This window comes from Rhamphochromis sp. 'chilingali' (genome assembly GCF_963969265.1).
Source record: "Rhamphochromis sp. 'chilingali' genome assembly, chromosome: 1".
Classification (NCBI taxonomy): Eukaryota; Metazoa; Chordata; class Actinopteri; order Cichliformes; family Cichlidae; genus Rhamphochromis; species Rhamphochromis sp. 'chilingali'.
Genome location: NC_137929.1, coordinates 42881087 through 42908049, shown reverse-complemented (window position 1 = coordinate 42908049; position 26963 = coordinate 42881087). Strand labels below are relative to the sequence as shown.

Genomic DNA, 26963 nt, shown 5'->3' with positions numbered 1-26963 from the left:
GGGGAAGGCCTTGAAGGGCACTGGCGACGGCTCCCGGGCATGGCAGATCCCCGTGTACTAAATAGAAGTGAAGAAGTTAAAGAATTGAGAACAAGGAGGGAGGGTGGGGCACGTAAACGAGAATGATCAGCTTGCAGAACTGAGGGAACCTATATAGATGACAGCCGGAAGGAGCGTGTTTGAAGGCGTCGTCCTGCTTCCAATACATAATCTGCAAAACAATGAGGTGGAGTTGTTGCTGCAAGTAACACAAAAGTACAAAGTTGAGAGTGAGTGAGAATTAAAGAATTCAAAGAAAAGCTATCTGGAGCATGTACAGACTGATATTAATCTTTAATAGGGCTGTCAAAACTGAGAGCAAACAAAACAACTGCTGTATAATGCCCTCCGCTATCTTTCTTTAATCGGTCACATGACTGCACCACATGACTAAAATGCATCATCATTTTCAAAAGTCTCCGTTTTCGCTGTCCACTCTGTGGCGTGAAAGCACCCTGTTCAAATGTATTCATTTTCGAGAGCATTTTCAAAACGCTGCGTTTTCCTTCAGGGAAACGAAAACATATTAGTGTGGGCGTAGCCTTCAATTGGTCCGGCCTACTTAAGGTCAAAGTAGGCTGCTCCAAAAAAAGCCTTTATTTGTCAGTTGCAGGTCTTTTGCCCACAACCGAGATGACAGACCTTGCCGACCGTACATATAATACAAACATCACATTGGGGAGACAGGTCAGGCTAGGTAGCGAGGAAAAAAAAAACATTGAAATGTGTAACACAGAAGGATAATACAGGAATGCACAGGTATCAACACACCATAACACAATAAACACAGCATGGGATAGTGTTCCAGTGTGTACATCTGATCTGGGACCGCTGCAATCTTCGACTGCGCCTCCAACTGACCCGATGTCCACATCATGGGGGAGGTAAGCGTTGGAGGTGGCGTTGGATAGGGAGGGTGATGCGTCAGTGAGTGCTTATCAGTATATATATGTGTGTGCGTGTCTATAGTTCAGCTGAGACAGTGTCCTTCGCCCCGCCAGGCTAAGTAAACAGTCTTCCAGCCAACCCAGGTGGCCTTGCATGGAATGGGAAGGAACAGACTCAACACAGTCGTTATCAGGGAGTTTTTGTTCGGCTCCAGCCTTGAGCCCACGGCTGGCGCCGAAGGGGTAGCCGCATTATGATGGTGATTTTTCTTTTGCAAACAACTTGTGAGAAGTTCAAGCTGTTTTTAACACTCCGACACTGGTCTGTCAATCTCCCGTTAATAGCTGCGAGTTTCTCCGTGATGTTATTAGCCGTCGATTCTGTGGTCTTGTCACTCTTTTGCTCACAGAGCAGATTCTGAGACCTCGCGACCGCAGCCAACTGATCCGAGATGTAATCCAGCTTCCGCCCAGAGATGTTGTTCTGAGTTGATTCTTTCCTGATGTAATCCAACATACATACGCTCAGAGGTCTTATTCTGAGCATTCACTGCAGTCGTAAGCGCCTCCAAGCTCTTAACCATGCTGCCTTCAGTGAGCCCTTTCTGAGAAGTCGCACCTGTCGTTCCAATCCCAGCGGGCAGCCTTGTGGGGGTTTGAACAGGTTTCCGCTCTCTTAATTCTCCGATAATCCAGGGCCAAGCCAGCTCCGATCAGCAAGAACCCTGTTATCATGGTTCCGAATAGGTAGATATCTTCAGCGTCCTCGATCGACAGTCCCGCCAGGCACATGATCCTCTGCCACCCGTCCATCGTGTATCCGGCAGGGAAAGTCCCTCCAGGGCACTCGGGTTCTCCCGAGCCCAGACTTCTCGTTAAAGGGTGTCAATAGCATTCAGAGACCAGTTGATCAAATCCATAAATGATGTATGAACGATGTAACACAAGAAAACCGATGTTTTCTATGAACAGGTACACTCACCACCACACTGCTGAAACTATCATGAGTCTCTACAGCGCACATGATCTATGTCAGCGCATCCATACAGCTCATAAAGATGCACTGAGCCCGCTAAACACAGTTTTCAGCGAAGGTTTCAGTCAACATACAACATGACATACAGTATTTTTGTATTCATGCACATCAGCTTATAAGATGATGGCAACTAGAATTCAAAGTCTTTACCTTGCAGCTACAGACTGGTTTCTTTACTGAATTACTTGAAAGGTGAAACAGGTTAAGTTTTGTAATTCTGCTGAGAAAACTTCTGTAGTTGTAATTCTGCAGTTCTGCCTTTACCTGCCGTTTCTGTCATATAACAAATGTTATCTGACTCATCGCAGTTCAGAGCAGATCAAAGAAACAAAAGCTGTTCATCATTTCCTTAGTTCTAAACTTATTTCTTCCAGTCGTTGGATGACTGATGCTGTCAAATTGTGTTTTTACTTAATAGTAATAATCCTCTAAATGGGAGCTGGTGGCTCAGTTGTTTGAACCCCACAATCGGACGAGTCTGCGAGCTTCTGCGGTGTATGGCAGGGGCCCAGTGGGAAATTAAATCTTAACCCTGGCTATGTTTGTTTTATGACCTTTTGTTCAAGCCAGCAGAACAGCACAAAGAAAGAACTGAACAGCCCAAAACACTACCCTCCCCCTCACCTTTGGCTCCGCTGAACCTTTTGTTAGACATTGCAGTGAGAGGTACAATAAAATCTGTGAGAAAGGAAGAGGCCAGGGTCTATCGATAAGACTCTATAGAACCTGGTGAGTAAATTAATCCTAATCCGATTCACAGCATAGTCAGAGACTGTTCGGACTACAGGCAGGTGTCTAAATATGCACAGAAACTTTAATTCTCCTTTCTTTGACAGTAAATTTCTCTCATTTGTTCTGATTATGTGTTCTTTGGCTTTGATTTGAATTCAGACAAAAAGACTAAGATTAATTAAAGCTGCTTTTACTTGGATTTGTTAACTTAGCATAACTAATCCCTTCTCTGACCTTTCTTCTCTCTACCCAAACCAGTTCAAAGCAGAAACTATTAGGACTCTCTGGCATTTTTAATGTCCAATATTTTAAAAGTATATTGTTAAACTCATGAAAGCTAAACCTGAACAAAATTAAATGCATGCCTAGGAGAATTTTCATTCTGTAAAGGACTTATTAACGGAATTTAATCTTAAGATATTACAATATTTTGTGCAGTTGAAGAAATCCAGACAGCTTGCATGATGTTGTTCTCATTCTAAACATTTATACTACTAAGTTCAACCAACTGTTGATGTCTCACCACCAGTGAGGTGCGCTGCAGTCAACCACTAATAGTTAGGTGTCGAAAAAAAACAGTTATCTCTGTGCAGTCTGTATTTATGCACCTTCACTGAAATGCTCACCTAATGCTACAAGCCGATGTTAGAAGAACTGGGAAGTGCACAAGAAACTCAAAAGGCACCAAAACACCTTGAGCTAGTTTCATGTTCAGAAATTGCTCAATTTAACGACAATTTCCATCACTGCACCCCACGTTGTTGAGTTGGAGTTTGTATGTTGTCCAACAGTACAACGACATGTTTGGTTAACTTGCTATTCTGAACTGGCCATTGATGTGGAAGTTAAATAGACTGGTTCTTACATGGTGTTGTTACAAGTACTCAAAGCACTTTATACAACTTACCTCTAGCAATTCATACACCGGTGAACGCATCAGAGATAAAGGATTGACGGCATCGAGCCACCAACTTCCTTATTAGTAAATGACCTGCTCTGCCTCCCGAGCCATAGCCACTCCCCATGGATGGATGGATGAATGGGAAACAGATTTTTTTTCACTTTATTAAATGACTTGAATATATAAAACTCAACTGTCACTCTTATATAATAATTTTCAATTTTTCCTTTGCCCTTTCCTCAGATACTAAAACGAAGAAACATGGTCGATCTTGCAGTGCAGCGTAAGCTTGTCATGTTTTGCCATTTCAACCTTTGCCCTGACATTTTATTTCTCTGTCTCTAAAGTACAATCCCTCACTCACACTCTACGACAGGACCCTGCTGGGCAGATTAATCACAGATGCTGTTTGGGAGAAAACATGAGCAACAAACAATGTAAAGCCTGAGTTTGGCAGAAGCCATCAGCGAGCGTCACACCTGAACCTTTTAACGTGCGTTGCCCTCCTTTCTTTGCTCTTTTCATTCACCTCTCTGTGGACATTTACTACAGCTGGCTTCAAGCACCGTGTGTTTGTATATTAGCTGTAATCAGTATGTATGACTTCTACCTCGGTTGCTTTACCTCCTGTCTCCCTCTTGTCTACCTCTTAGCCTCTCATTAAATTTGAAAACCATAATGAAATTCAAACAGGATGGAAAACACCTCCACTCTCCTCCTCCACCCTCGATTTCCTCTCTTTCTTTTCCTCACCTCGTCCCCTTGTTTTCAGCCTCCTCTTCTGCCTCCTCTCATCTCTCCCTGTCTCCTTATGCCCCTCTCACCTCCTCCATCGCTCCGTCCTTCTTCTTTTTTTTGTTTTTTTACAATGAAATCCACCATTTGGGGAAAAGAGAGTGAGAAAAAAAGACACAGAAAACAAAACAGAAAGTCTGCAGCACCTGCTCTCACAAAATGGCTGCAGTCATGTCTGCAAAAAGTCATTTTGAAAGTGCAGGTGACATCTAACCCCAGACTGTGAAACAGAAGGCAGTTTGAACCGAGTGGAGACGTCTATTTAGACAGTTGAAGCGTGAAAGAAAATTATAACCTCTTAGCATCAAACTACCCCCTTTTCTCTTTTGTTTTCCCTCTTAAATATGCTCTCCCCCTTCCCTCTATCCCCTTGCTGTCTTTCTATTTCCCCCTCCCTCCTTTTTCCACCTCCTCATCTTCTTCACTCTGTCTTTCCTGTCTCTCTGTGGCAGTGAATACCGAATCAGTCGGAGACAGACGGTGCGTGGGGTCTCCCCAGAGGAGGGCTAAAAAAACACACACAGCGAGCGCACACATGCGCACAGACATATGCCGTTGCAAGAAAAGCCTCGCATCTCCATATGAATGCACGTATGCACACGAGGACACACGCTGGGCGCATTTTAGCGCTGATAAATTGCGACAGTGTAATTTGCCTTGTCGGTAAATCTGCACTTTCCGAGTCTCAGATGGCTTCTTCAAATATGAGTGAAGCCACGGGGAGGCTCCGACGAGGAGCTTAATGAAAAGTAAATAAATAAAAACATAAATAAATGCACACATGCACGTTCACATGGTGGCTGAGCTGTGAAACGGTGTGTGTTTCGGCAGGATTCGTGTCTTTGATCGTATTTTCAGTCATTTTTGCTTTTTATGATCTTCCTGTTATCTACCAAATGGTAATCAAACCCTTCTTCCTTTGTTCATTCTTTTTGGTCTCTCTGCATATGTTCTTTCATCTTAGTCTCTCTCAACTTCACACTGAGTATCCTTTCTTCGTCTTCTGCTTTCCTTTGATTCTCATTAACTTTACTCTGGCTTCTTTCTCTTCTTTTTCTTTTTTTTCTGTGAATCTCACTCGTGACCCCGCACCACATGATTCAAAGTTTACATGTCTTAAAGAAGTAGATACCGACTTTGCACGCTGTGAAGATAATTTAATAGTGTAAACATGCTACAGCCAATTTTCTTCCTGTGATGTCAAAAGCTTCCGAGCTACCAAGCGGACCTGCTGTTATACGCCTTTTGTTTCTGTGGTCAGCTTTTTAAATTCAAGGCTGCGCTCGAGAGACTGAAATTGGTCTGCTTATGAGTTGCTGTGAGAAAAGTTCAGCCCTCCCCTCCCACGCTGCCCGCCCCCATTGGCTGCCTATCCCCTCAAGGACGTCTCCTTGTGCACCACCATCAGTAATCCTGCTGTGTTTGAATCTCTGCATGCAAGGTCTCTCCAGCCCACTTTCATGTGTCCGTGTCTCCATCTGCTTTTCCAGAGACCAAACAGCCTGGAGTTTCGAAGTGCACTGAGAGCAGTACCAGCAAATTTAGATGAAGTAACCTTGTTTTTCTTTTTTTGCATGTTGCCGGTGAAGTTGCAGAACTTTTTTGGCGCGTCGGTTTAACCCTCTCAGGCTCAAATTAAGTTTTTGTTGCTAATGCACAAAAGAATACCTGCAGTGGTACTTCTGAGTTAAAAAAAAAAAACCTCATAAAATATGTATGTGGGGTGTATGTGGGGTAATCAGGTTGTTAGCTTTTAACTGTTGCAAATCTGCAACGCCTGCCTTGAGAGGGTTAAGATTCTTGGCTTGAAAACTGATCTACACCTTTGAAATAAATGTGTAGATCAGTATAGTCAGTATTTGGACAGTAACTTTCTTCTTCTAGCTTCTCGGCCTTTGTTCTCCTCCTGCACTCGTCATTGTGCGTTTGAGTTCACCTGCCCCCTTTTCTATTTTCTCTCCTGGTGGTTTCCCGAAGGATCACAAGCAGCATTTCAACTTTAAGGCTTGATTCCAACCAAACCCCTGTATCCTCCCAGTCTGTGATGCTTGTAACCCTCACAACTGTGTAACACTTATAGCTCTGAAGGTTCTCTTAAATAAGTTGTGAGGTTGAAATCCAGCGGCAAGTTTTAGGATGTCACTTTCTGAAAATCAGCATCTATTACATCTTAACAGCTTTAAAAACCAGGGAGCTGGACTTCTTTAAGTTTGTGAAGACATTTTGTTCTTCTTTAGAAATGAAGAAGCCTCTTGGATAAGAGGTGAAACCTCTTCACAAACTTAAACTATCATGACTTTGATGACTAAGAACCTACATAGACGATCTATCACATGATAGCATGATAGCACTATGTAAAAGTCTTGAGCCATCTCTTAATGGGAAATAGGTGCAGCAAAGTATTGAATTACTGTCATTCTGAAAAATGAAGCTGGTGCCAATCAGATGTTTTCCAGATGGGGTAATGCATGGTAGATCAAGATCTGATGGAGCTCAAAGATCTTAAACAGCACTCGCTGACCATTATTGATGAGGCTTCAGTGAGCAGTTGATGGCTCAATTGAAGGTCCAGATGTATGTAGATTTGGCTAAAAATTGGATGAACCTGGACTATTTTTGAGTCTGAATGATTCATCAGTCAGTGTTCGGGAGCTTAACGACAAGAACATTCCTCTTAAAATGGTCAAATAAGGGCTGAACTAAAAATGGGTGAACAAGCAGCCAATGTCCTTCAGAAAGCCTCGAGAACTCTTGCACAAGACCACTTTTAGAAATTACAACAAAGTCTGGCCCCTTTAAAAAGAAAAAGAAAAGAGGGCTGGCTTGAGAAATTTGCACAGTACAGATAGATGGATAAGGATCATGTCCAAGACTTTTTGGAAAACGCAGCTTTTCCATTTCAGTTTCATTCTAAAATGCCCCCTCTTTCCTTCTCTTGTTCCTTAGTTTTGGCATTTATAACAACAAAGATTAAAAGGTTATGAAGACCTTTTAAACACGTAGAAAGATCTTGTACAGATTTTACAGAAAGGCCATTTCATTTGGTCTGTTACTGAAAACAATTCTGAAATAACCTCATGAAACTCATTTCTGGCAATGTGTGGAGTTTCATCCATATCAGACACAACAGGTGCTGCAACTTCACAGAGGGTGGTTAATATAAGTCACTTGCTCTTGAGACTGTTTGTTTCAGAATAGCACTTAATGTAGCAGACCCTCCACACAAATGGATTGCCACCTTCCTGCAGTGCTCAATGTTTAACGTTGCTTTAGTTTTATTTTCTGTCCAAGTTATAATTGTAACCTCAAAATCTGGCATTTACGAGCACGGGTGTTTAGTTCTGCCATAACATACAAACAAAACCTTGTGATCCATCAAATCAATATATGTAAAATGATTTTTTAAATTACTATTAATCATATAAAACACAATTTGACCTGTTAAACTTTGTCATTCAGACCATATTTTAAATGAAGAGGAAAGCAAAATTACTCAAAGCGCAGTTAAGTCAAGCAAAGAGCCGATACGTGGAGCTCTGCCTGGATTTATTATATAAAATCAAAAACAGTTTTTATTTGGCTTTGCTGGGCTCGGTCCTTCGCATCCTCATTTGTCTGAGGATGAACAGTGCAAAGGAGAAGAAATATGGCTGCGGGAGAAGTCGTTGAAATAAAACTGTGATATGAGATTATTGCTGAGTCTGTGCCTCGATGATAAGATGCAAGAGAGGTGAGTCAGCATATATAAAAAAGCATTTCATGCCTTTCTTGAAATAAGCACCAAATGTCTCGTGTGCTTTATTTGCTCTTGTGATTACTAGAGTCTGATCCATTCCAGTTGGTCACAAAAGATGAACCCAGAGCGTGTTTGTTCGCTCTGGGAAGCAGAGAGGGAGACGCGGGGAAGGTGTGACAATAAACGCTAAGGAATGCGGCAGAGAAGTGACAAGGCAATTTTTAGCTGAATGGAAATATGGGGACCTTCAAGAAGATACAGAGCGAACAGACCAAACACAGGGAGATGGGGGCACAGCAAGATTTGAGGGCTGCAAGAGATTTATGGCACAGAAATGGAGTCCCAGAAATTAGAAATGGGAAACATAAGGAGGAGAATAAAGTTGATAATTTAGAGGTTTCAAATGTAAGAGAAAGGGACAAATAATGAAGGGATTAAGGGATGGAAGACAAAGATACGGGAAGTTAGAAGAGTAGACGAAAGGTGGAGATGGGAAATACCCAAAAACTGTTTTAAAAGCAGTGATGAGGACTGACCAAAGAAAGGTCAGAAAGCGAAGATTAGAGAGGATTTTACACGGGCAGTGTAAAAGACATATATAAATTATGCAACCATAAAAGAAAACTTTAAGCTGGAAGCAGTAGCTGAAGAAGCAAAGGCGAGAAGAGGGAATTCCTTTGCTCCCCTAAGAGAACAAAGCAGGGAAATGAAGTTGAGAGGCCAAGATGAAAATGAATAAATTAACACTGTAGTGAAAGAAAAAGGAAAAACCCACAAGTTTAAGTTGAGTGAACTTATGAACAAATAACTCACTCAAGTCATTAAGTTCAGTCTTATCATCAAGATTAATGTCTCTATCTCTTACATAACCTTTATGTAATATCCATCTCTGTCACTTTCATTCCTTTCACTCTTTAACTCAGCATGCAGAGGTAAATTAGCTAATCAGTGGAGACACACCTATCAGAGGCAACATTATGATCGCCTGCATATTTTGGGTTGCTCCCCTTTTGGAGCCCTGACCTGTTGAGATACAGACGCCACTAGACCCCTGAAGGTGTGATGTGGTATCTGGCACCACAGATGTGAAGGCAGTCTCCACATCTGTGGTGTAAGTTGGGGACTCCAGGTGTTTGTCCAGCACATCCCAGTGATCCTCCATTGGATTGAGATATAATGAATCTAGATGCCAAGTCAGCCCCTTAAACTCATTGATGTGTTCCTCAAACTATCCCTGGCAGAGCACATTATCCTGCTGAAAGTGCCCCACAGCCATCAGGGAGTGTTTCCATGAAAGTTTTTCATGGTCTGCAACACAAGATAGATAGGTGGTAGTGTCAAAGTAACATCCACATGGAAGGCTTCTCAACAAAACACTGCCTACCAGCTTGCCTTTCTATAGTGCATCCTGGTGCCAGGTGTTCCGCAGGTAAGTGACGTACACACACACGGCTGTCCACGTGATGTAAAAGAAAACGTGAATCGTCAAGCCACCTTCTTCTATTTTAGTGTGAGCTAGTTCTGATACTCACCATTGCCATTGTTGGAGCTTTTGGCCATGGACAGGGGTCAGCATGGGCATCCTGATTGGTCTGTGGCTGTGCAGCCCCATAATCAACAGACTGTGGTGCTCTGTGTATTCTTGCAGCTTTCTATCAAAACCAACGTGAACTTTTTTAGCAAACTGAGCTACAGTAGCTCATCTGTTGGATCGCACCACCATGGCCCTGTCACTGGTTTACCAGGGTTCCTTCCTTGAACCACTTTTGATTCTGACCACTGCAGAGCTGGAAAAACCTACGAGGGTACCGTCATCCTCCTAAAAACGAACACTCAAAACATAAAAACCTATCATTTATCAGTGTATGCAACAATTTGATGCATACATTAGGCGTTAGTTGAACCAGATATCCATTACATGCTGCAAACCTAGGCCCTTGCTGCAGAGGCCTAGCCAAGAGATCATTGTGCATGTTCATCATGGTAATATGTGCTTAAACATCTTAACCCCGACCCCCCCCAACACACACACACAATTAGAGTCCAACTCTAGCACATGAGGCGTGTCTATTTGTGTGTGTGTGTGCGTGTGTTACTAACAATCTGCATGTATCCGATCGTTTTGACACATTTCTCGAGTCTGCCGGAGCTCATTTGGTGAAAGAATGAAGCATTCATAAAACTGCATATAGAATTCCATCTTGTGCTGTAACATTAATGCAACATCATCGAGGCAAACCTGCGAGGAAAGTGTTGAGCCTATTCCCGTCACGTATGCTCTTTTCCTCTGCATCCTAAAGTCTTAGCAGGACTGTGGGGCCAATGTAAATGTAGATTTTTAAGTCATCCCTTGATGCCTCCTACCCATTTATTTTTACTCCCAGTAGTTCTACCTGCTGCTCTCTGCTGCCTGATGTATATGCACATATACGCACACATTATGCACCATGCTTGACTGCACACTCTTCACCAGCGCGCACACACTGGGGATTTCATATTTATGCCTGCCTGTGAAGATGGTTTCTCTCATGCACACAAACACAGTGACGTCCAGGTTAAAAGAGGAGAATGAGAATCTCAGACAATATTATCTGCATTGGTCAAGGCTTTTGCAGACTGGCACACATGCACAGACAAAATGTACACGCACGCACACACTGATGCTGGTTAAAAGCGAGCAACAGCCACAGTCTCCCAGCAAATATTATCTGCTTTGGTCAAGGCCCTGCGGCTAGCACGCGCTATGTCTCGTCACTAATGCAATGTGTTTTTTCATTAGCATTCAGTCATAGGAGACAATTACACGGGTCATCCTGCATTTTAATGGAGAAATAATGGACTTGCAGGGAGAGATGGTTTGAGGGTAGAGACACAGAAAGAAAAGAAAGACTATGAGAAAGACGGGGAGAAATAATACGCTGATGTGGACTGTCTGTCTTACTTTTCCTGCATGCTTATCAAACCCTCAACAAAGAAGCATCTGTGTGTGTTTGTGTGAAGTCCTAAACATTCACATGCATGTGTATGACATGGATAAAATTAGCCTACAGTAAAAACAACCAATGATTTTTCTATAACCTTTATTTTATCAGGCAGACACCCTGATATTAAGGCTGTCTGTTCTCAGCTCTGAGAATGATGTGAAGGCAGTGACTACAGTGTTTTTACAGAGGCTGTGACCGGCTCTTATTAGCAGAGGTGGACAAAGTACAGACATCCATCACTTACAGTACAGACACTTGTATTAAAAATACTCTGGTAAAGCCAGAAATGTGAAAATGTACTCAAAATACATATAAAGGAAAAAGTAGCTCCTTGGAGGACGTTTCTATACTAGCTGTGTTTTGGTGGTTTTGCCAAGCTATTTGAATCTCATGGCACATTCATATAACGATGAAATAATATTACTATTAGGGAATAAGGATTTCCAACTCAATTCCAATTCAAATTCTAATGGATTTACACTGCTTGACCATCTCTTAGGTTTTTTTGTATTTCTCAACTTAAATGTTTCAGGTCATCGAACTGATTTTAATAGTTGAGTAAACACAATGCTGTTTTTTTTTTTTTTTCTGCCGCCTGTCCCATTTGGTTCTTTAGCCATCAGAATTGTTGTCTGAAGACCAACAAGGATACCCAATGGATTTACTTTGCCAAATGGATCATCGTGGCATTGCCGTATTGGTCCATTTGGTCGATCTTTGTTTTTATTATTTATTATATTTTATTTTCAGATGTTACAGACGGGACAGACATGAGTGAGAGATAGGAAAGGGAGAAAGAAAGAGGAAGGAAAGGAAAAACAGAAGGGGAGAGGGACAGTGAGAAAGGGGGGGAGAAAAAAAATAAAAATCTCCTGGATCACCTGTTGAGAGAAGAATAGAAAACAAGCAAAAAAAGACAAAAAAACAAAAAACAAAGCAACATACTAAACACAACACCATCGCATTAATCTAGCTAAGTGTAAACAGCAGTAAATACTAAATATTCAATGTTGTTGTGCAGCACGCAGGACAGATGTGCTTCGAAGTAGCAGCCAAGAAAGATGTAATTTGGGTCTACGAGCAGTGAACACCCGTGTGCATACCTGTGTGGATCAGCGCGCTTGTATTCCAAAGGTTTCTCCATGTAACGATCTGCTAGGGAGTGTGGGGGGGCCACAGCCCCGTCCTCCAGGGTGTGAAGCAGGTATGGAGGAGATCAAAACTCCAGACATCCAGAGGCCCCCAGAACACAAGAGACCATGGAAGACCAACAGAGGGGCAGCCGCGCCACTGTTCCAGTAAGAGCTGAGGAGAGTCCCAGATGAGGGCTCACTCAGCAGCCGCGGAGCAGAAGCCAGGGGGAGTTGCAGTGACGCGCCGGTGAGCTCCGCCGGCCGCCAGCTGTGCCTGAGTGACCGAGCCCCAGGCCGAGAGGCCGGGGGCACCCCACCCCCGAAGGGGCCCGAGCGAGCCCCAGGCTCCAGGCCCCGATAAGCGGCCGCCAAGGAGTGAGCCGGTGTGTACCTGGACGCCCACCCCCAGACACAAGGAACCACCAACGCACCGACACCTGAGGGAGTCCGCCACCGGCAGGGGAAGTGGTGGTAGGTGGAGATAGGCCTCTAAACCTTGGAGGGCCTGAGGTGTCCCCAGAGAGGTGGCGTCTGATACCCAACCTGACATATAGACACAGACATACAGGCACACACAGACACAAACATCCATTCCCCCCCTCATGCTCTCATATGCACTCACTCCACACTCAACCAACGTGGAGACAGACATAAAGAGACGCTGTACACACGATCACACTCCCCAAGCGTACTCTACAAACCGGGTCTAGGTACCCTTGCCCCTGGAGGGGGGAACTGCACCCAGACCCAGGTGGTGTTACCCTTTTCCCTGCGGTGGGGAGAGGCAGACCACCCCGACTCCGTAGCAGCAGGGAGGCCCCACACTCCAGACCGCAGTCGGACGGCCAACTCCACCTAGCCCTCCCGCTCCAGCAGGCCGCAGAGAATGGGGGTGGGAGAAGACTCCAAACCTCCCTCCACCCGCTCATTGTAGTGTTGATGCATGTGTGTTCTAAGGTGCATTTAAAACCCAGGAGGGCATAGAGCTACCTGCCAAGGAGCAGCAGGTAAGCGCATAGTCCCTCCTGATAGCCCTCAATGTCTAAGTGTATTTAAAATTGAGAGGTGGGCAACGACGCCAGGGGTGAGGTGTACACCCTGATGGTAATTTGGACTCCGTGATTGTGCCCACCCCCAAGATCCTATATGTATGTGTAATGAGAGTGTGAATAATGTGAATGTCTAAGTTGTGGGATAAAATTGAGGCAGAGGCAGCCAGAAGGGGACAGAGGGGGGGGTAGCCTCCTCTGCACCCTGGTGACATACCCCTACTCCAAGGCCCTGCATGTGTGGGTGGTTGTGGTGGAGCGGGAAGAGAGAGGCAGCTGGAGATGGGGAGGGAAGGAAGGGAGGGGCAGGTAACCCCTCCCTGGGGCCAGCTCCCCCGCTGACCCCAGTAGGCACTCCCACACTCCGCGACCTGCCAGGGAAAGGGGGCCCAGGCCCATCCAGACCGGGGCCCAGTGCAGCAGCGCCCCCCGGCCCCACAGAGCCCGGGACAGTCCACCCAACCCCACCACAGAGAAAACTGCACCCACCCCACCATCCACTCATCTTCCAGACTACATAAGACAGTAAACGCCCAGGCTGAGATCTTCCTCCACCTCTCCTGTATCTCCCCCTCCTGCAGAGAGAGTTCCTGAAGAGAGGAAAGCTCCTGCAAGATGTGACCATCTCCCCCACCAGTTGAAGAGCCCCCCAGGTGGTTCGACGCACCGGCGGCACCCTGCTCCAGGGCCGGGCCCCCATGCACCCACCCGCCCACAACCCCGGCAACACACCAACCAGGATCCAAGCCCCCGAGGCCCGGCCCGGGCCCCAGCCCAGAGACGGAGCGCCCCCAGAACCTCACGCCCATCCCGGACCCACCCAGGGCCAGCCAGGCTACCAGGTCAGTAACCCACGTCCGTCAGCACAGACCCTCCCCTAGCCCCGCTGCACGCAGCCGCGAGGAAACAGTCACCTGAGAGCCAACAGAGCCCCCAACCGGACATGACCGCTACCCCGGGTTGAGCCCCCCAAGGAAGATGCCTCCGGGGAACCCCCCGACGCCCTAAGCCTGTCCCTACCCCCACACCAATCACAACAGTGAAGGTGGGACCAAATTATGACCCCCCACCCCCACTAGGTGATGGAGCTGATAAAAGGAGTCCAGAGCAATTGATCTGATGTGGTGGCAGAGGCTGTATCAAGACTAATGTAATCTAATAGATAATTTCTATATTGGTTAGAATTAAGATTATTTTTATTTTTCCAGTTCATGAGGACTGTTTTCTTGGCTATGCATAGGGCAGTGAAAACCATATGGGCTATATTCTTTTCTGAAGTGACATTATCTAAGCTGCCCAGTAAACACACTAAGGGGGAGACACAATGCTGTTTTTAAATGATGATTTTATTTATTAAAGGAATAAAAGCTACTCAAACCTACCTGGACCTATGTCAGAAAGTAACCACCCTCCAAACCTGATAGCTGGTTGTTCCATAGTTGTCAGAAAAAACTGCAATCAGATGTTTGCAATAACTAGCAATGACTCAAAGTAAACGTGTCTTACTGCTGAAACCAGTTGCAGCCTTTACTTTGAAGGTGAACAGCACGGTGGCACGGTGGTTAGCACTGTTGCCGCACAGTGGGGCTAAGTTGAGAAGATAGAGCTGGGTGACTGCTGGTGACTGCCCAACAAGTGATATGACCATTCAACAGGAAGATAACATCCAAACTGGGTACGCATATTCAGGCACAGCCATGTACTGCACACTGCCTTTGCAATGCTATTGAGTAAGTGCTTTCCAAAAGGACAGAGTGGAGCAGAAACAGTGTTATTGATCAGTGTACAGATAAATGTGACTGATGCTGCATAAGTAATTTAAGATGTATGAATGCTTTTAGATGTTTTTCACTGACCGTGGACAACCACTTGATTCCTGTAGCAGCTTTTAATTATTGCTAAAACCTCAAAAAATGCACCTCAAGCATTTGCAAATCAAGTATTTGACAGTCAGATCGCAACTGATTAAATATTCCTTTAATTTGTAGATGTTGAGTTTCCAGCCTCCATAAGCAACACCGGGGTCAATGTGGATTATACTGTGTATGATACTGAGACCTGAGGGAACTGTAACAGAGGTTTGTTTAATTATAAAAATGCTAATTTCGATCTGTGCTGACTTCCTGTGTTCCATGTAACTCTTTAATAATGGTTCAAAATGAAAAAGAGCAGTGTGTGCATGGAATATCACACAGAAACCTTTCTGTACTAAGATAAGTGTTTTCCATGCATATGTACATTTTATAACATATCTAATGGATGTGCAAGATGTACAATTTGTGACAGACAGAACGTGATTCATGGTAAATGTGATGCATTTTTATGTATATAACCATATTGCACAAGAAGAAGAAATAAAGCATATAATAGAATGTAAGTTATTTTAATTAAGTTGAATTATTTAATCAGTTAATTAATAATTAAAATGTAAAAAATGTATAATAACTGGTAGCGACAGAGGTAACTGTGCACTGTGGGTCTCCTAATTGTACTGGCCTCAAAGGGGTCTGTTTACCAGATTGCTTATTTATTACTAGATGTATTACCAAGTAGAGCACAACAAGTCAAACGAACCAGGGAAATTTCAGCAATTTAAAACAGTAAGAAGGGCAATAATATACCCTAACACACCTAGCTAACAAGCCATCACACTAATGAGGTACACAGCACAGGCTCATATTGTCACGTTGTAAGGGTAGGATGAGGAATGTGGACAGAGCCCTGCACAAATAAGTTAATTTACATGCAAATATACAGAATAATCAGAATCATCTTTATTTGGCCAGGTTTGTTCACACAAACAAGGAGTTTGACTCCGGTTCACTTTGTGCTCTTCATACAAAAATAAACATTTTTAAATAGACAATATATAAATTGGCATATTTACACAGAAGGAGAACATAAATACGAGAAGTTTGAAAGTAAGTACCTAGACCCGGTTTGTAGAGTACGCTTGGGGAGTGTGATCGTGTGTACAACGTCTCTTTATGTCTGTCTCCACGTTGGTTGAGTGTGGAGTAAGTGCATATGAGAGCATGAGGGTGGGAATGGATGTTTGTATCTGTGTGTGCCTGTATGTCTGTGTCTATATGTCAGGTTGGGTGTCAGGCGCCACCTCTCTGGGGACATCTCAGGCCCTCCAAGGTTTGGAGGCCTATCTCCCCCTACCACCACTTTCCCTGCCAGTGGCGGACCCCCTCAGACATCGGTGCGTTGGTGGTTCTTTGTGTCCGGGGATGGGCGTCCAGGTACACACCGGCTCACTCCTTGGCGGCCGCTTATCGGGGCCTGGAGCCTGGGGCTCGCTCGGGCCACTTCGGAGGTGGGGTGCCCCCGGCCTCTCGGCCTGGGGCTCGGTCACTCAGGCGCAGCTGGCTGCCGGCGGAGCTCACGGGCGCGTCACTGCAACTCCCCCTGGCTTCTGCTCCGCGGCTGCTGGGCGAGCCCTCATCTGGGACTCTCCTCAGCTCTTTCCGGGACAGTGGCGCGGCTGCCCCTCTGTTGGTCTTCCTTGGTCTCTTGTGTTCTGGGGGCCTCTGGATGTCTGGAGTTTTGATCTCCTCCACACCTGCTTCACGCCCTGGAGGATGGGGCTGTGGCCCCCCCACACCCTCTAGCAGATTATTACATAAAGGAACCTTTTAAAAAAAACAAAAAACAAGCGCGTCCATGCTCACAGGTGTACACACGGGTGATCACACCCACAAACTACACCCTTTTTGGCTCCTACCTCAAAGCACACTGTGTTCTGTTGATCTTATGTGCTGCACAATAATGTTTAATATTTAGTATTTACTGTCATATTCCCATATATCATTGTGATGTTGTTTATTCTATTACTCTTGTTCTCTTCTGCTTGCTTTCTTTTTTCTTTCTCAGCAGGTGATCCAGGTGATTGATATATGCATTTTTTTTCTCTGCTCATTCTGTTGGTTTTTGGTTTTTGCCCTTCTCCCCCGTCCCTCTTCTCAGCTGTTTCTCTTTCCCTCTTTCTTTCTCCCCTTCTTTCCCCCAGTCAAGTCTGTCCCGTATTCAGTAAGTGAAAATAAAATAAACAATAAAAGGTGAATCAAATGGACCATTACGGCAAGGCTGGGATGGTCAGTTTGGTAAAGTAAATCCGTTGGGCATCTTTCTTTGCCTTTAGACAACAATTCTGAGGGCAAAAGAGCCAAACGGGACAGGCCAAAAAAAAAAAAAAAAAAAAAAAGTAAGTAAGTAAAACACAAGTTAATCTTAACCTTCCTGCCTTCTTGGGACCTTTTTGTGCCACTGCTATGTGTTAAATGGCTGCCATTTCCACTGTGTTCAGTGGAATATAACCAAACTTGCCACAGGATAGTTTTTACCTGTCAATGTTAATATTCCAGTGTGAATTCCTTAAATCAGCCTAAAATGGCTGAGCAGCAGAAATCCCCACACCCATCACCCTGGGGACCATTTTCTGCCCATTGACTTCCATTATAAACGCTATTTTTCAACCCCAAATTATCATCATATGATTTTATTTTTTCTTCTTTTCTTGGATGTCAATGAAGACTCAGGGCCTTGAAGTTTTAATTTTTAAATTGCAAAAAAAATGCAAAAAAAATAATGGCAGGTCAAAATGTATGTTGGTGCCAATCTTTGGTCCATCTAAAGGCCTACTTATAATGACAATCACATATTACTTCAACTGGTTTTTTGTGGAAATATTTAGTTTCGTTTTTTGGTTTTTGGGGCTTATAACACAGGGCGCTCATGTAATAACACTGGGATTTGAAGGGTTAAAACAACGAAAATATAATTAAAACTTTACATGAATATTTCAGGGAGAAGTAGTTTTACAAGGTTGGCTAATTTAAAGTGGAATAAAATATGGATATATGGTCTTTTTATGGCGTGGCTGAGAATGGTCCCTAGGGTGATGGGTGTGAGTTTTTTAAAGGATGGCAGGAGGGTTAAGAAACTATACAATTAGAACAAATTACAACTGGGCATGAATGGTAGGTATAAATAGGCTGAACATAGTGCAACCTGGATGAACATTATATATTAATATTTCTAATAATATAATAATATCCAAATGTACCCAGCCCTATGTGAAAAAGTCAAAGAAACGTGGAAGTATGACGAATATGCAAAAAGGAAATGCTGTTTCCTCTGACCGTCTGTCTCAGGGACTTGCTTTTTGTTGTTTTTTGTTGGACGCTTACTGTTTCTGATGGAAAAACAATAACATTTGTTGCACAGGATGTTTATCATCTAAATATTTATCATGATATGATCAACTTTAAAAGATTGAGAAATATACTGTTGTGTTTTTGGAGTGATGTCATGATTCATATATGCACAACAACCAATGAGTGAGGTTAATGGTAACGTCTACACCAGGGGTGGGCAATTCCAGGCCAGGTTAACACGGCCTGTTCATGCAAACTGAAAGATTAGGAGCTGTGGCCCAATACTTTTGTCCATATGGTGTGTGTTATGTATCCCAGCGGCAATAAAGACAAACTGGATCTTAATCAGACAAGTTGTGATACCTCATCAGAGATTGGTTGTTTTCGGATCAGATGAGAAAGAAGCAGCTTTCCAGTCCTCTGTTACGTATCAGCACAAGAAGTGGCAGGTCGTTAACTGCGAGGCCGAGCTCGGTCACTGATGAAGCCCCCTTCAATGGATCAAAGTGCCTTCTGTTCACGTGATTGTGAAACTCGAGTGGCTTGGCTTAGTTGCCGTCTCCTGAAAGCTGCTTCGATCGTGTTTAATGTGTAAATGGCTCATGGCGTTCGTGATCAATGGATTGGGTGAGAGTTTACTACAACCTCTGATTTGAAGTAAATTACAACATGCAAGGTTTCCAAATTAGTCTGTTGTTTTAAAGTTATTCATTCTGGTTTTTGAGATTTGAGGATTTGAGTTTCTTAACAAGATATTTTATGATAACTCTAATGCCAGCTAATGCATATAGAGCTTGCATTACACTTCCCTTTAATGTGTGTGTTCATGTTCTGTCCTTTTATTTGAGATTGTACTTGAAGAGCTGCTACAATCAGCAGAAAGCTAATTGAATGGTTGGTGTGTGTGTGTGTTTGTGGCACTGCATATGGAGTATCTATTTACTTTACACTGTAGCTGTGTGAGAAAGCTTTCTCTTTGGAGTATATGATTAGTGAAAAGCTATTTCCTATACGTGGGTAGTAAAGCCTGTGTGTGTGTGTGTGTGTGTGTGTTGGTCCCATCTGTTTTCCACCCTCTCACTCTCTCCATCTCCTCAAGCCTGTCTGCTCTTGGCTACAATCTATCTTCGTCGCCATTTGATGCCGCAGCTAATCATCACAAAATCTACCAACCTGCATTCTCGTGCTCGTCCTTTTTCTTTCTCCCCATTTCATATTTCAGTTTTATGGCTTCTGGTTTTTACTATCTCTCCTGTAATACAGCAGTCTGCCTCTCTCATTCTTTTCTCCCTGTTGTTTTTTTATTAAATGCAAACAAAAAGATAACCTTCATCACATCTACAGTGTCAAACACTTTCAATATTTTTTGTTTGTATAAATGTGAGCTGAGGAATGTGTGTATCCAGGGCTTTGTCAGAAGAACATTTCTATTACACCTATGGTGAATGACTAACACTTAAGTGGCTCCGCGCTGCACAGCATGACAATATCGTTCATTAAATTGCCACTGCTGTCACAGAGGTGCTACCGGGAGATGTAATTATGTAAAAACATTCCCCTGTGCTGCTTGGATGGTTTAATATCTACAAAAATCTGCTGTAACTCCAGCATTGCTGATGTTACCATTGTAGTTGAAGGCTGCTGCTAGGTGAGGAGTAAAGGGAGCAGGATGAGAAATGCGAAGGACAAAAGGCAGCACTGGCAGAACTGAGCTGGAAAAACAAAGATGGTGTTTTACTTGGCAGCCTGGGAATGGAGGAAAAATGAAACAAAGGAGGAAAAACTAGAAGGGAAAGGGATGACAAAAACTATTGAAAACAGTTACTTAAACAATAAAACAGCAATGCTACCCTCTGCTTTCCATAAGACCAAGTTGTTCTACTTGCAAGTTTAAACTGATCTGTCAGGTCAGAAAATATGAAGTCAACACTAATATGGTGACATCAGTCATAGCCACAGCAGATCACGCAGTCAAGGTCAACCAGATACTGGGCAGATTACTTGATCTCAGTGCCAGCCCACATCAGCTGGCATATATAGAGCAGGTTATTTAAGTTGCTGTAGCCTGATCAGAGCTTTTGCGCATGTGCAAGCTGCTCTGCAACCCACCTCCAACCCATCTCCCAATTCCCATATCATTTATATACAGGAGACCAGAAAGAGATCCAACAGTGAGTGTCTACAGCCATCTGTAAAACACGATGGAGGCTCTGTCATGGTTTGGGCCTCTATTTCAGCCTTCGGTGTTGGAGATCTTGTCAGCCTTGTCATCTGAAAGCATCTGATTGGCATCAGATTCATTTTCAAGCATGACATTGATCCCAAACACACACCAGTGCAGCAAAAGCAAACCAGGAAAACTAAACTGGAGCACTACTAGTCATGGATTGGCCTCCCCGGAGCCCTGACCTCAACATTATTGATGTTGTTGGATCATCTTAAAGAAGAGCTTTGAATGTCCTTCAAAAAGCCTGGAGAGCTATTCCTAAAGACTACTTAAAGAAACTACAAGAAAGCTTCCCTGAGAGAGTTCAGGCCGTGTTGAAGGATAAACATGGTCATACCAAATATTGACTTTCAAGCTTGGTACTGTAGAATTGTACAACCTCTGTTTTTCCTTATATACTGCCTTTCCATGTATGTCTGCACATGTTCCAATAAGTCGCTGTACCTATTTCCCATTTTTCTAGCAAAATACAAAGAATTGATGGATGTCTCGAGACTTTTTTTTACAGTACTGTATTACCTTTGCAAACATTAAAATTGCTGTGTACTCTACACTCAACCGATGGCTTCAGATAGAGAATTTAGAGTGTGTGGCCTTAGCACATCTAGTTGTGTCCCTGGGATTTACTTTGCAGAGATGTCCCACACAGATGTTGTATGTGATTTAAAATGAAGAACTACGTGGTTAGCATAGCGCATGTCGTGCCTCATACACCACTAAAGAAAAACAACAAAGGGTCAAAGACAAATTCACTGAAAAACGTCTGCATCAGTAAGTCTTTAGAATCTAAAACGCAAAACACGCTACCGTACAAGGACGACACCCGTGAATACACCACCATTGTTAACCTTGTCATTTCAGTTAGGGTTTCCAACTACAAAGCCTGCGTTCAGATGTGTCTTTAGGCTAACTGTCTAATCCGTTGTGGCTTGTGTTTAGCTGATACTTCAAGCTAATTACATCTCCATCATTTCCAGAAACAAAATTAAATCAAGCAAGATAATTAACGGACTGAGAGCTTTCTACCCTTGCTGTTGTTACATCAGAGCTTAAGTGTTGCTTTTTTGAGATCTTATTTAACAACTCTGACAGCAGAAACAGCTTTGTTAAAGATTGAGGATAAGCTCTTGTTGCCTAGAGAGCAAAAAGTGTTGCTTATTGTGGTTTCAGCTGAGCTTTTTGAGTAGTTGGAGGCATGCTCCGATCCCAAAAAGCACAGCCTTGCCAACCCTGGTGGTAACAGGGGATCTAATTAGCAAATTAGCAAACTTTATTGTTCATGTAGTGCTTTTTTTCCATATGCTTTTGGAAAGGAAAGTCAGCTTGTACCTAGGCATGTTAGTGTTTGAATGTTAAGTAGGGTTTATATTTCCTGAGACACACAGAAGTTAAAGGTTCATTTGGAAATATATACTGAGAGCTTCTGCACTCCACATAAATGAGAGAGTGACAGAGCAATATATTTCATCCCTACTGGCCGCCACCGCAGCTTTGACCTTTGCGCTTCTTATATTGGCTGCTTGTGATGGTGGCTTCCCGCATTAATAGCGCTGGTCCAAGGTGGCTGACAAGGAGGATCGTGGCTGGGTTCTGTTGTTCGATTTTCGAGTCGCTGTCACAATTAACTGTGAAAACAGAAAACGAGAGAAGAAAGAGTGAAGCGGGACGAGGGATCAATAAATGTCACAGCTACATGAGATACACATGAATGCACCTCTGCCTTAGGGTTGGTTGGTTGGTTTATTTCTTTGTATTAACTTTCTGATATCTTTTGCATTAGACATGCAAATGGGGTGGATCTGTGGTGACTTTGGTGAGTGGTATATAATAAGCTGCACAGCAGTCCCTGAAAGGATTGAAATTCCCTGACTCTGATTATCCTCTCTTACTGCCACAAGACTGACATTTGTGATTTCATTTTAAAGATCTTAAAAAAACACCTTGGATCGATTGGCTCAAAATTTGGTACACGGGTCAAATTCTTGTCTTTTCAGTAAGCACGACTATAACACCTTGATAGAGAGGATAGTGTTGTCCTCCCTGGACTTCCTGAGTTGCTGGAGTCTTCCTCTGTGCACTTTGCATGTTCTCACTGTGCATACATGGGTTATTTTCAGGTACTCGGCTTCCTGCCACGGTCCAAAGACATGTTTACATCTATTAACCCAGCACGCATGAGTGTGAATGGTGGCTGTCTTCCTGTTCGCCCTGCGACAGACTGGCGAACTGTTCAGTGTGTTTTTTCACTGTAATACAGCTGAAATAGGGTTCAGCCTATAAGTAGTTAGGATAATGGATGGACAGTGGTAGCACTGTACAAACCATTATGCAAATACTTTGGCTTGTGACCACATACCACAGCTAATGACTGTTCCTTAACTGAGCTCAGCTGTACTTTGTAGAAGTATACCAGCATAATTAAGTGCTCAGGCAAAAACAAACATGGTATGTCATAATGTGCATGTTATTTCTGTGACTTTAGATCCAGGTCTTTAAACAACTTCTAAATACCTTTTTTGTTTAAGTTCCATAGAGCGTTGTTATTGGTCATTATTATAAACTCTTAGTTTTCTTAGACACAACAGGAAAAAAATATCCCACGGCCACTTCTCAACACATTTCTTTTGTCCATATTTGTGCAATGTGTTCATGGTGCATGTATGGTGATGCACTATGTTGGACTGGTGCAGTTCATTGTAAACGTTAAATTATATCACAGGTAGCAGATATCAGTTTATATTAAAAGCAATAACAGTGATTAGAGTCACTGAATTCTACCTTTTTATAGAAGCATTGTGGTGCCAGGGGGTTGGAAATCAGCCAAATAACCTCTGCTTCTATCTTGTTGAATTCAATTGGCTAAACCCACAAAGAGCAGTGACTCTCACAACAACAATTGCAAAGGTCAGCTGATTACAGCCTCTACTCAATGCAGGGTTGACATTACTCATAATAAAATTAATGTCATGTGTAAATACAGTTCCTTTATATATCCGTATGTCGTTTTAAAATCACAAACACAGCTAACAATATTAGCTCGGTGGTGAGTAGCCTTCAGTATCTTTGATATCCTATTGCTGTGTGATTTATTACTACTACTGAAGTGGCACATAACCCAGGTAGCTACCGCAACTAAAACAAGGTAGTTGCAGTGGGCTAGCGTTAGTTTTTTAGAAAGAGCTTACCTCCTGATGTTTCTTTAGGTTGGAGTCTTTTGAAGCTGAGAGCAGCTTGGTTGCTGGCAAACAGAGTTTGCATCACACGGTCAGATTTCGCCCATTCCTTTCTTCTTTAAATGTGAAGTGTTGTCTGAATTTCCAAGTAAGAAATGCATTCCTGCCCGCACACTGCTGGCTCTGTTGTGCTGGCTTTGGGTCCATAGTGTACCTGACACCACCAACATTAACAGGACACTTACATTAGAGCTCCTTATTACGTGTTTTGTTTGGGTTTACGGCAATGCTAGGAATTATCAAAATTAGAGAGGGGATAGGAAGGGGATAGCCTAACATATGAAACAGGAAACACCGCTTTGTAATCCATTTATTTCAACAAAGTAACTGTATTCTAATTATCACCTTTTTAAATGGTAACTGTACAGTTAGTCATATTTTGTATTTTAAATACGTAACAGGAGATATTCTGTTACTCCCCAACACTGGTGAAGAAATTTTTTTTTTATCCTTCCTGTTTCTTTTTTCAAATGTCAGATGGCTGGTAGAAGACGATCTGTGAAATACGAAGCAGAGACAAAAGAAAGCATCAAGTCCGAGGGTAATGAAGTAACAGTAAAAGCAGCACTCTGACAAAGCCAAATGAAGCGTTCATGGCTCATGGCTCAGGCTGTTTATCGTACTGAAGAAGAATGGATGGCTGTAAATGGCTTCTGAAATGGTCAATATTACCTGTACATATAAAGAAGCAGCCCCTTTGAATATTACTGTTCCACTGAATAGCAATTATCAGGTGGAATTACTTCCATGGAGAGGCTAGTTACCGCCCTTTAGTTACTATCATAGCCATTATCCACTCTAATGACCAATCAAAAGAAAGTAAACCATATTATGATGGAGGACTCTAATGCTCGTACGTATAAAGTCTGAAGACCTTCACCCTGGTGACCTGGAAAATTGATCCATATGGAACATATGTTAAACTAAAGAGCACATGAAAATGAACTAAAGTCAAGCATGGAAATGGAAGTCACTTCAATAAACAGGTGGTGAGAGATATTCTGCTACCACACGTCTCACAGTACATCATAAATTATGACTTGATCCCTTAATGAATTTTGCTCACTTCCAAAGGAACAAACAGTCTCTGATTTTATATAAGCTTCATTTTAATGGAGAGAGACATAATATCAACAAAAAAATCAGGTCAAGCATGCTACATAAAAGTTATAAACTGTTTTTTGTGCATTAAAGTGAGTTAAAGAGCTTCGAAAGAAAAGTGCTCGATTGGACAGAGATCTACTGAGTGCGGAGGCTGTTTGAGTACAGTGAACTTACTGTAATGTCCAGGAAACCAGTTTGAGATTATTTGAGCTTTGTGAAATTGTGTGTTGTCTAAGGAGCTTGGAAAGAAAAGCGTCTGGACTTCTTTAAGTTGCTTGAAGACGTTTCACCTCTCATCCGATAAGCTTCTTCAGTTCTAGCATCAAATGGTGGAGAGTCCCAGATTTAAGCTCTGTGGGAGTAACCCGTCAAGAGGGAAAACGGGTAAATAGTAAATGGCCTGTATTTGTATAGCGCTTTTACTAGTCCCTAAGGACGCCAAAGCGCTTTACACAACCAGTCATCCACCCATTCACACACTGGTGATGGTAAGCTACATTGTAGCCACAGCCGCCCTGGGGCGCACTGACAGAGGCAAGGCTGCCGGACACTGGCACCACCGGACCCTCTAACCACCACCAGTACGCAACGAGTAAAGTGTCTTGCCCAAAGACACAACGACTGAGACTGTCCAAGCTGGGGCTCAAACCGGCAACCTTCCGATTACAAGGCGAACTCCCAACTCTTGAGCCACAATCGCCAATCGCCATTGTAAACCACCGCCTCTGTTCAAAGATGGTCGCTCACAGTGCACATAGATGGCTTCTTTCACTCCTCTTTCAAACCATCTGTCCTCTCTGTCCAAAATGTGAACATTGACATCCTTGAAGGAGTGACCTTTGTCCTTTAGATGCAAATGGACAGCCGAGTCTTGTCCCGTTGAGGCGGCTCTTCTATGTAGAGACTATGATGATCTTAGACTACGATGACCTGGATGACTGAGAACCTTCACAGACATTAGAGTGGTTTAAGGATCCAGTCCCCAAGTAAGATGTTTTGTATCAAACTATCAATCACACCATACAGACATGTCAACTTGGCCTACAAGACTACCTGTAACGAGCTACGAATCCCTTTTTCAATAATCACAATTGTTTTGCTATATTTATTTGTATATATGAAAAAAAAAATTTTCCAGCAAGACGCTGTGACAACTCTTGCCTGAATGCCATCCGGGATTATTGAATGAATGAAAATTGTTTTTAAAAAATCATGCAGAGCCTGATTTTTTAACTCACTCGGCACCAAATAGATTCTAAAATTCTAAATTTATCCACCATTTGTTTCTCTTCCAGACTGAAAAGCACAAGTCAGATGTTAGACACTTCAGTGTTTCCAAAGCACACATGAAAGCACGCTGAGGCTGTTCACCCATGGGAGACCGTTACACGCGAAGATCAAAACAGCATTTGGCACGGGTGAGTACATCACCGACACACACATATGAACACAAAATGCGACCGGATTCAGTTCAGTTATTCATAAGTATGGAATGCAGACTTAGAGTCTCAATCAGTCATATTAGTGCGTCAGATTGTGCGCCGACTGGCTGGTCAGTCATTATGCTGTGATATAAACAGGAAGTATACGAGATTTCACAGCTTTGTGTGTGTGTGTTTTACAGAAATGGCATTATGCCATATTTTTTGTTATTTTTATAGTGTTTGCTTGTAGATGTGGGCCGTAGCGGTGTGAGAACTCAGTCTTAAACAACCTGACACAATCTGAATTTTGCCACAGGCTATGTATCGTTTGGATGCGTCTCACAGTGGGATCTAGGACCACCGTTTTGCCACATTTGTCAAGGGACTGTCAACTTGCATCTGAAGCAGCCCAAAATCTCTAGAGTGTAAAGAACTTACACATGCACAAACACATACAGACTCACAATCCAGTATCATACAGTCAAAGCTGTGCAGAGCTCAGAGATGCTGTAGGCGTGTTT

General features: G+C 43.2%; 1 long non-coding RNA gene across 1 annotated transcript in view; it reads left to right on the top strand.

Moving 5' to 3' along the window:
- LOC308402458 overlaps positions 1-26430 on the top strand; it is a 111016-nt gene extending 84586 nt beyond the window's left edge. The window contains exon 3 of the long non-coding RNA XR_013972757.1: positions 26314-26430. This is a non-coding gene — a long non-coding RNA (uncharacterized lncRNA). The remainder of the gene's footprint in view (positions 1-26313) is intronic.
- Positions 26431-26963: the final 533 nt, after the last annotated feature.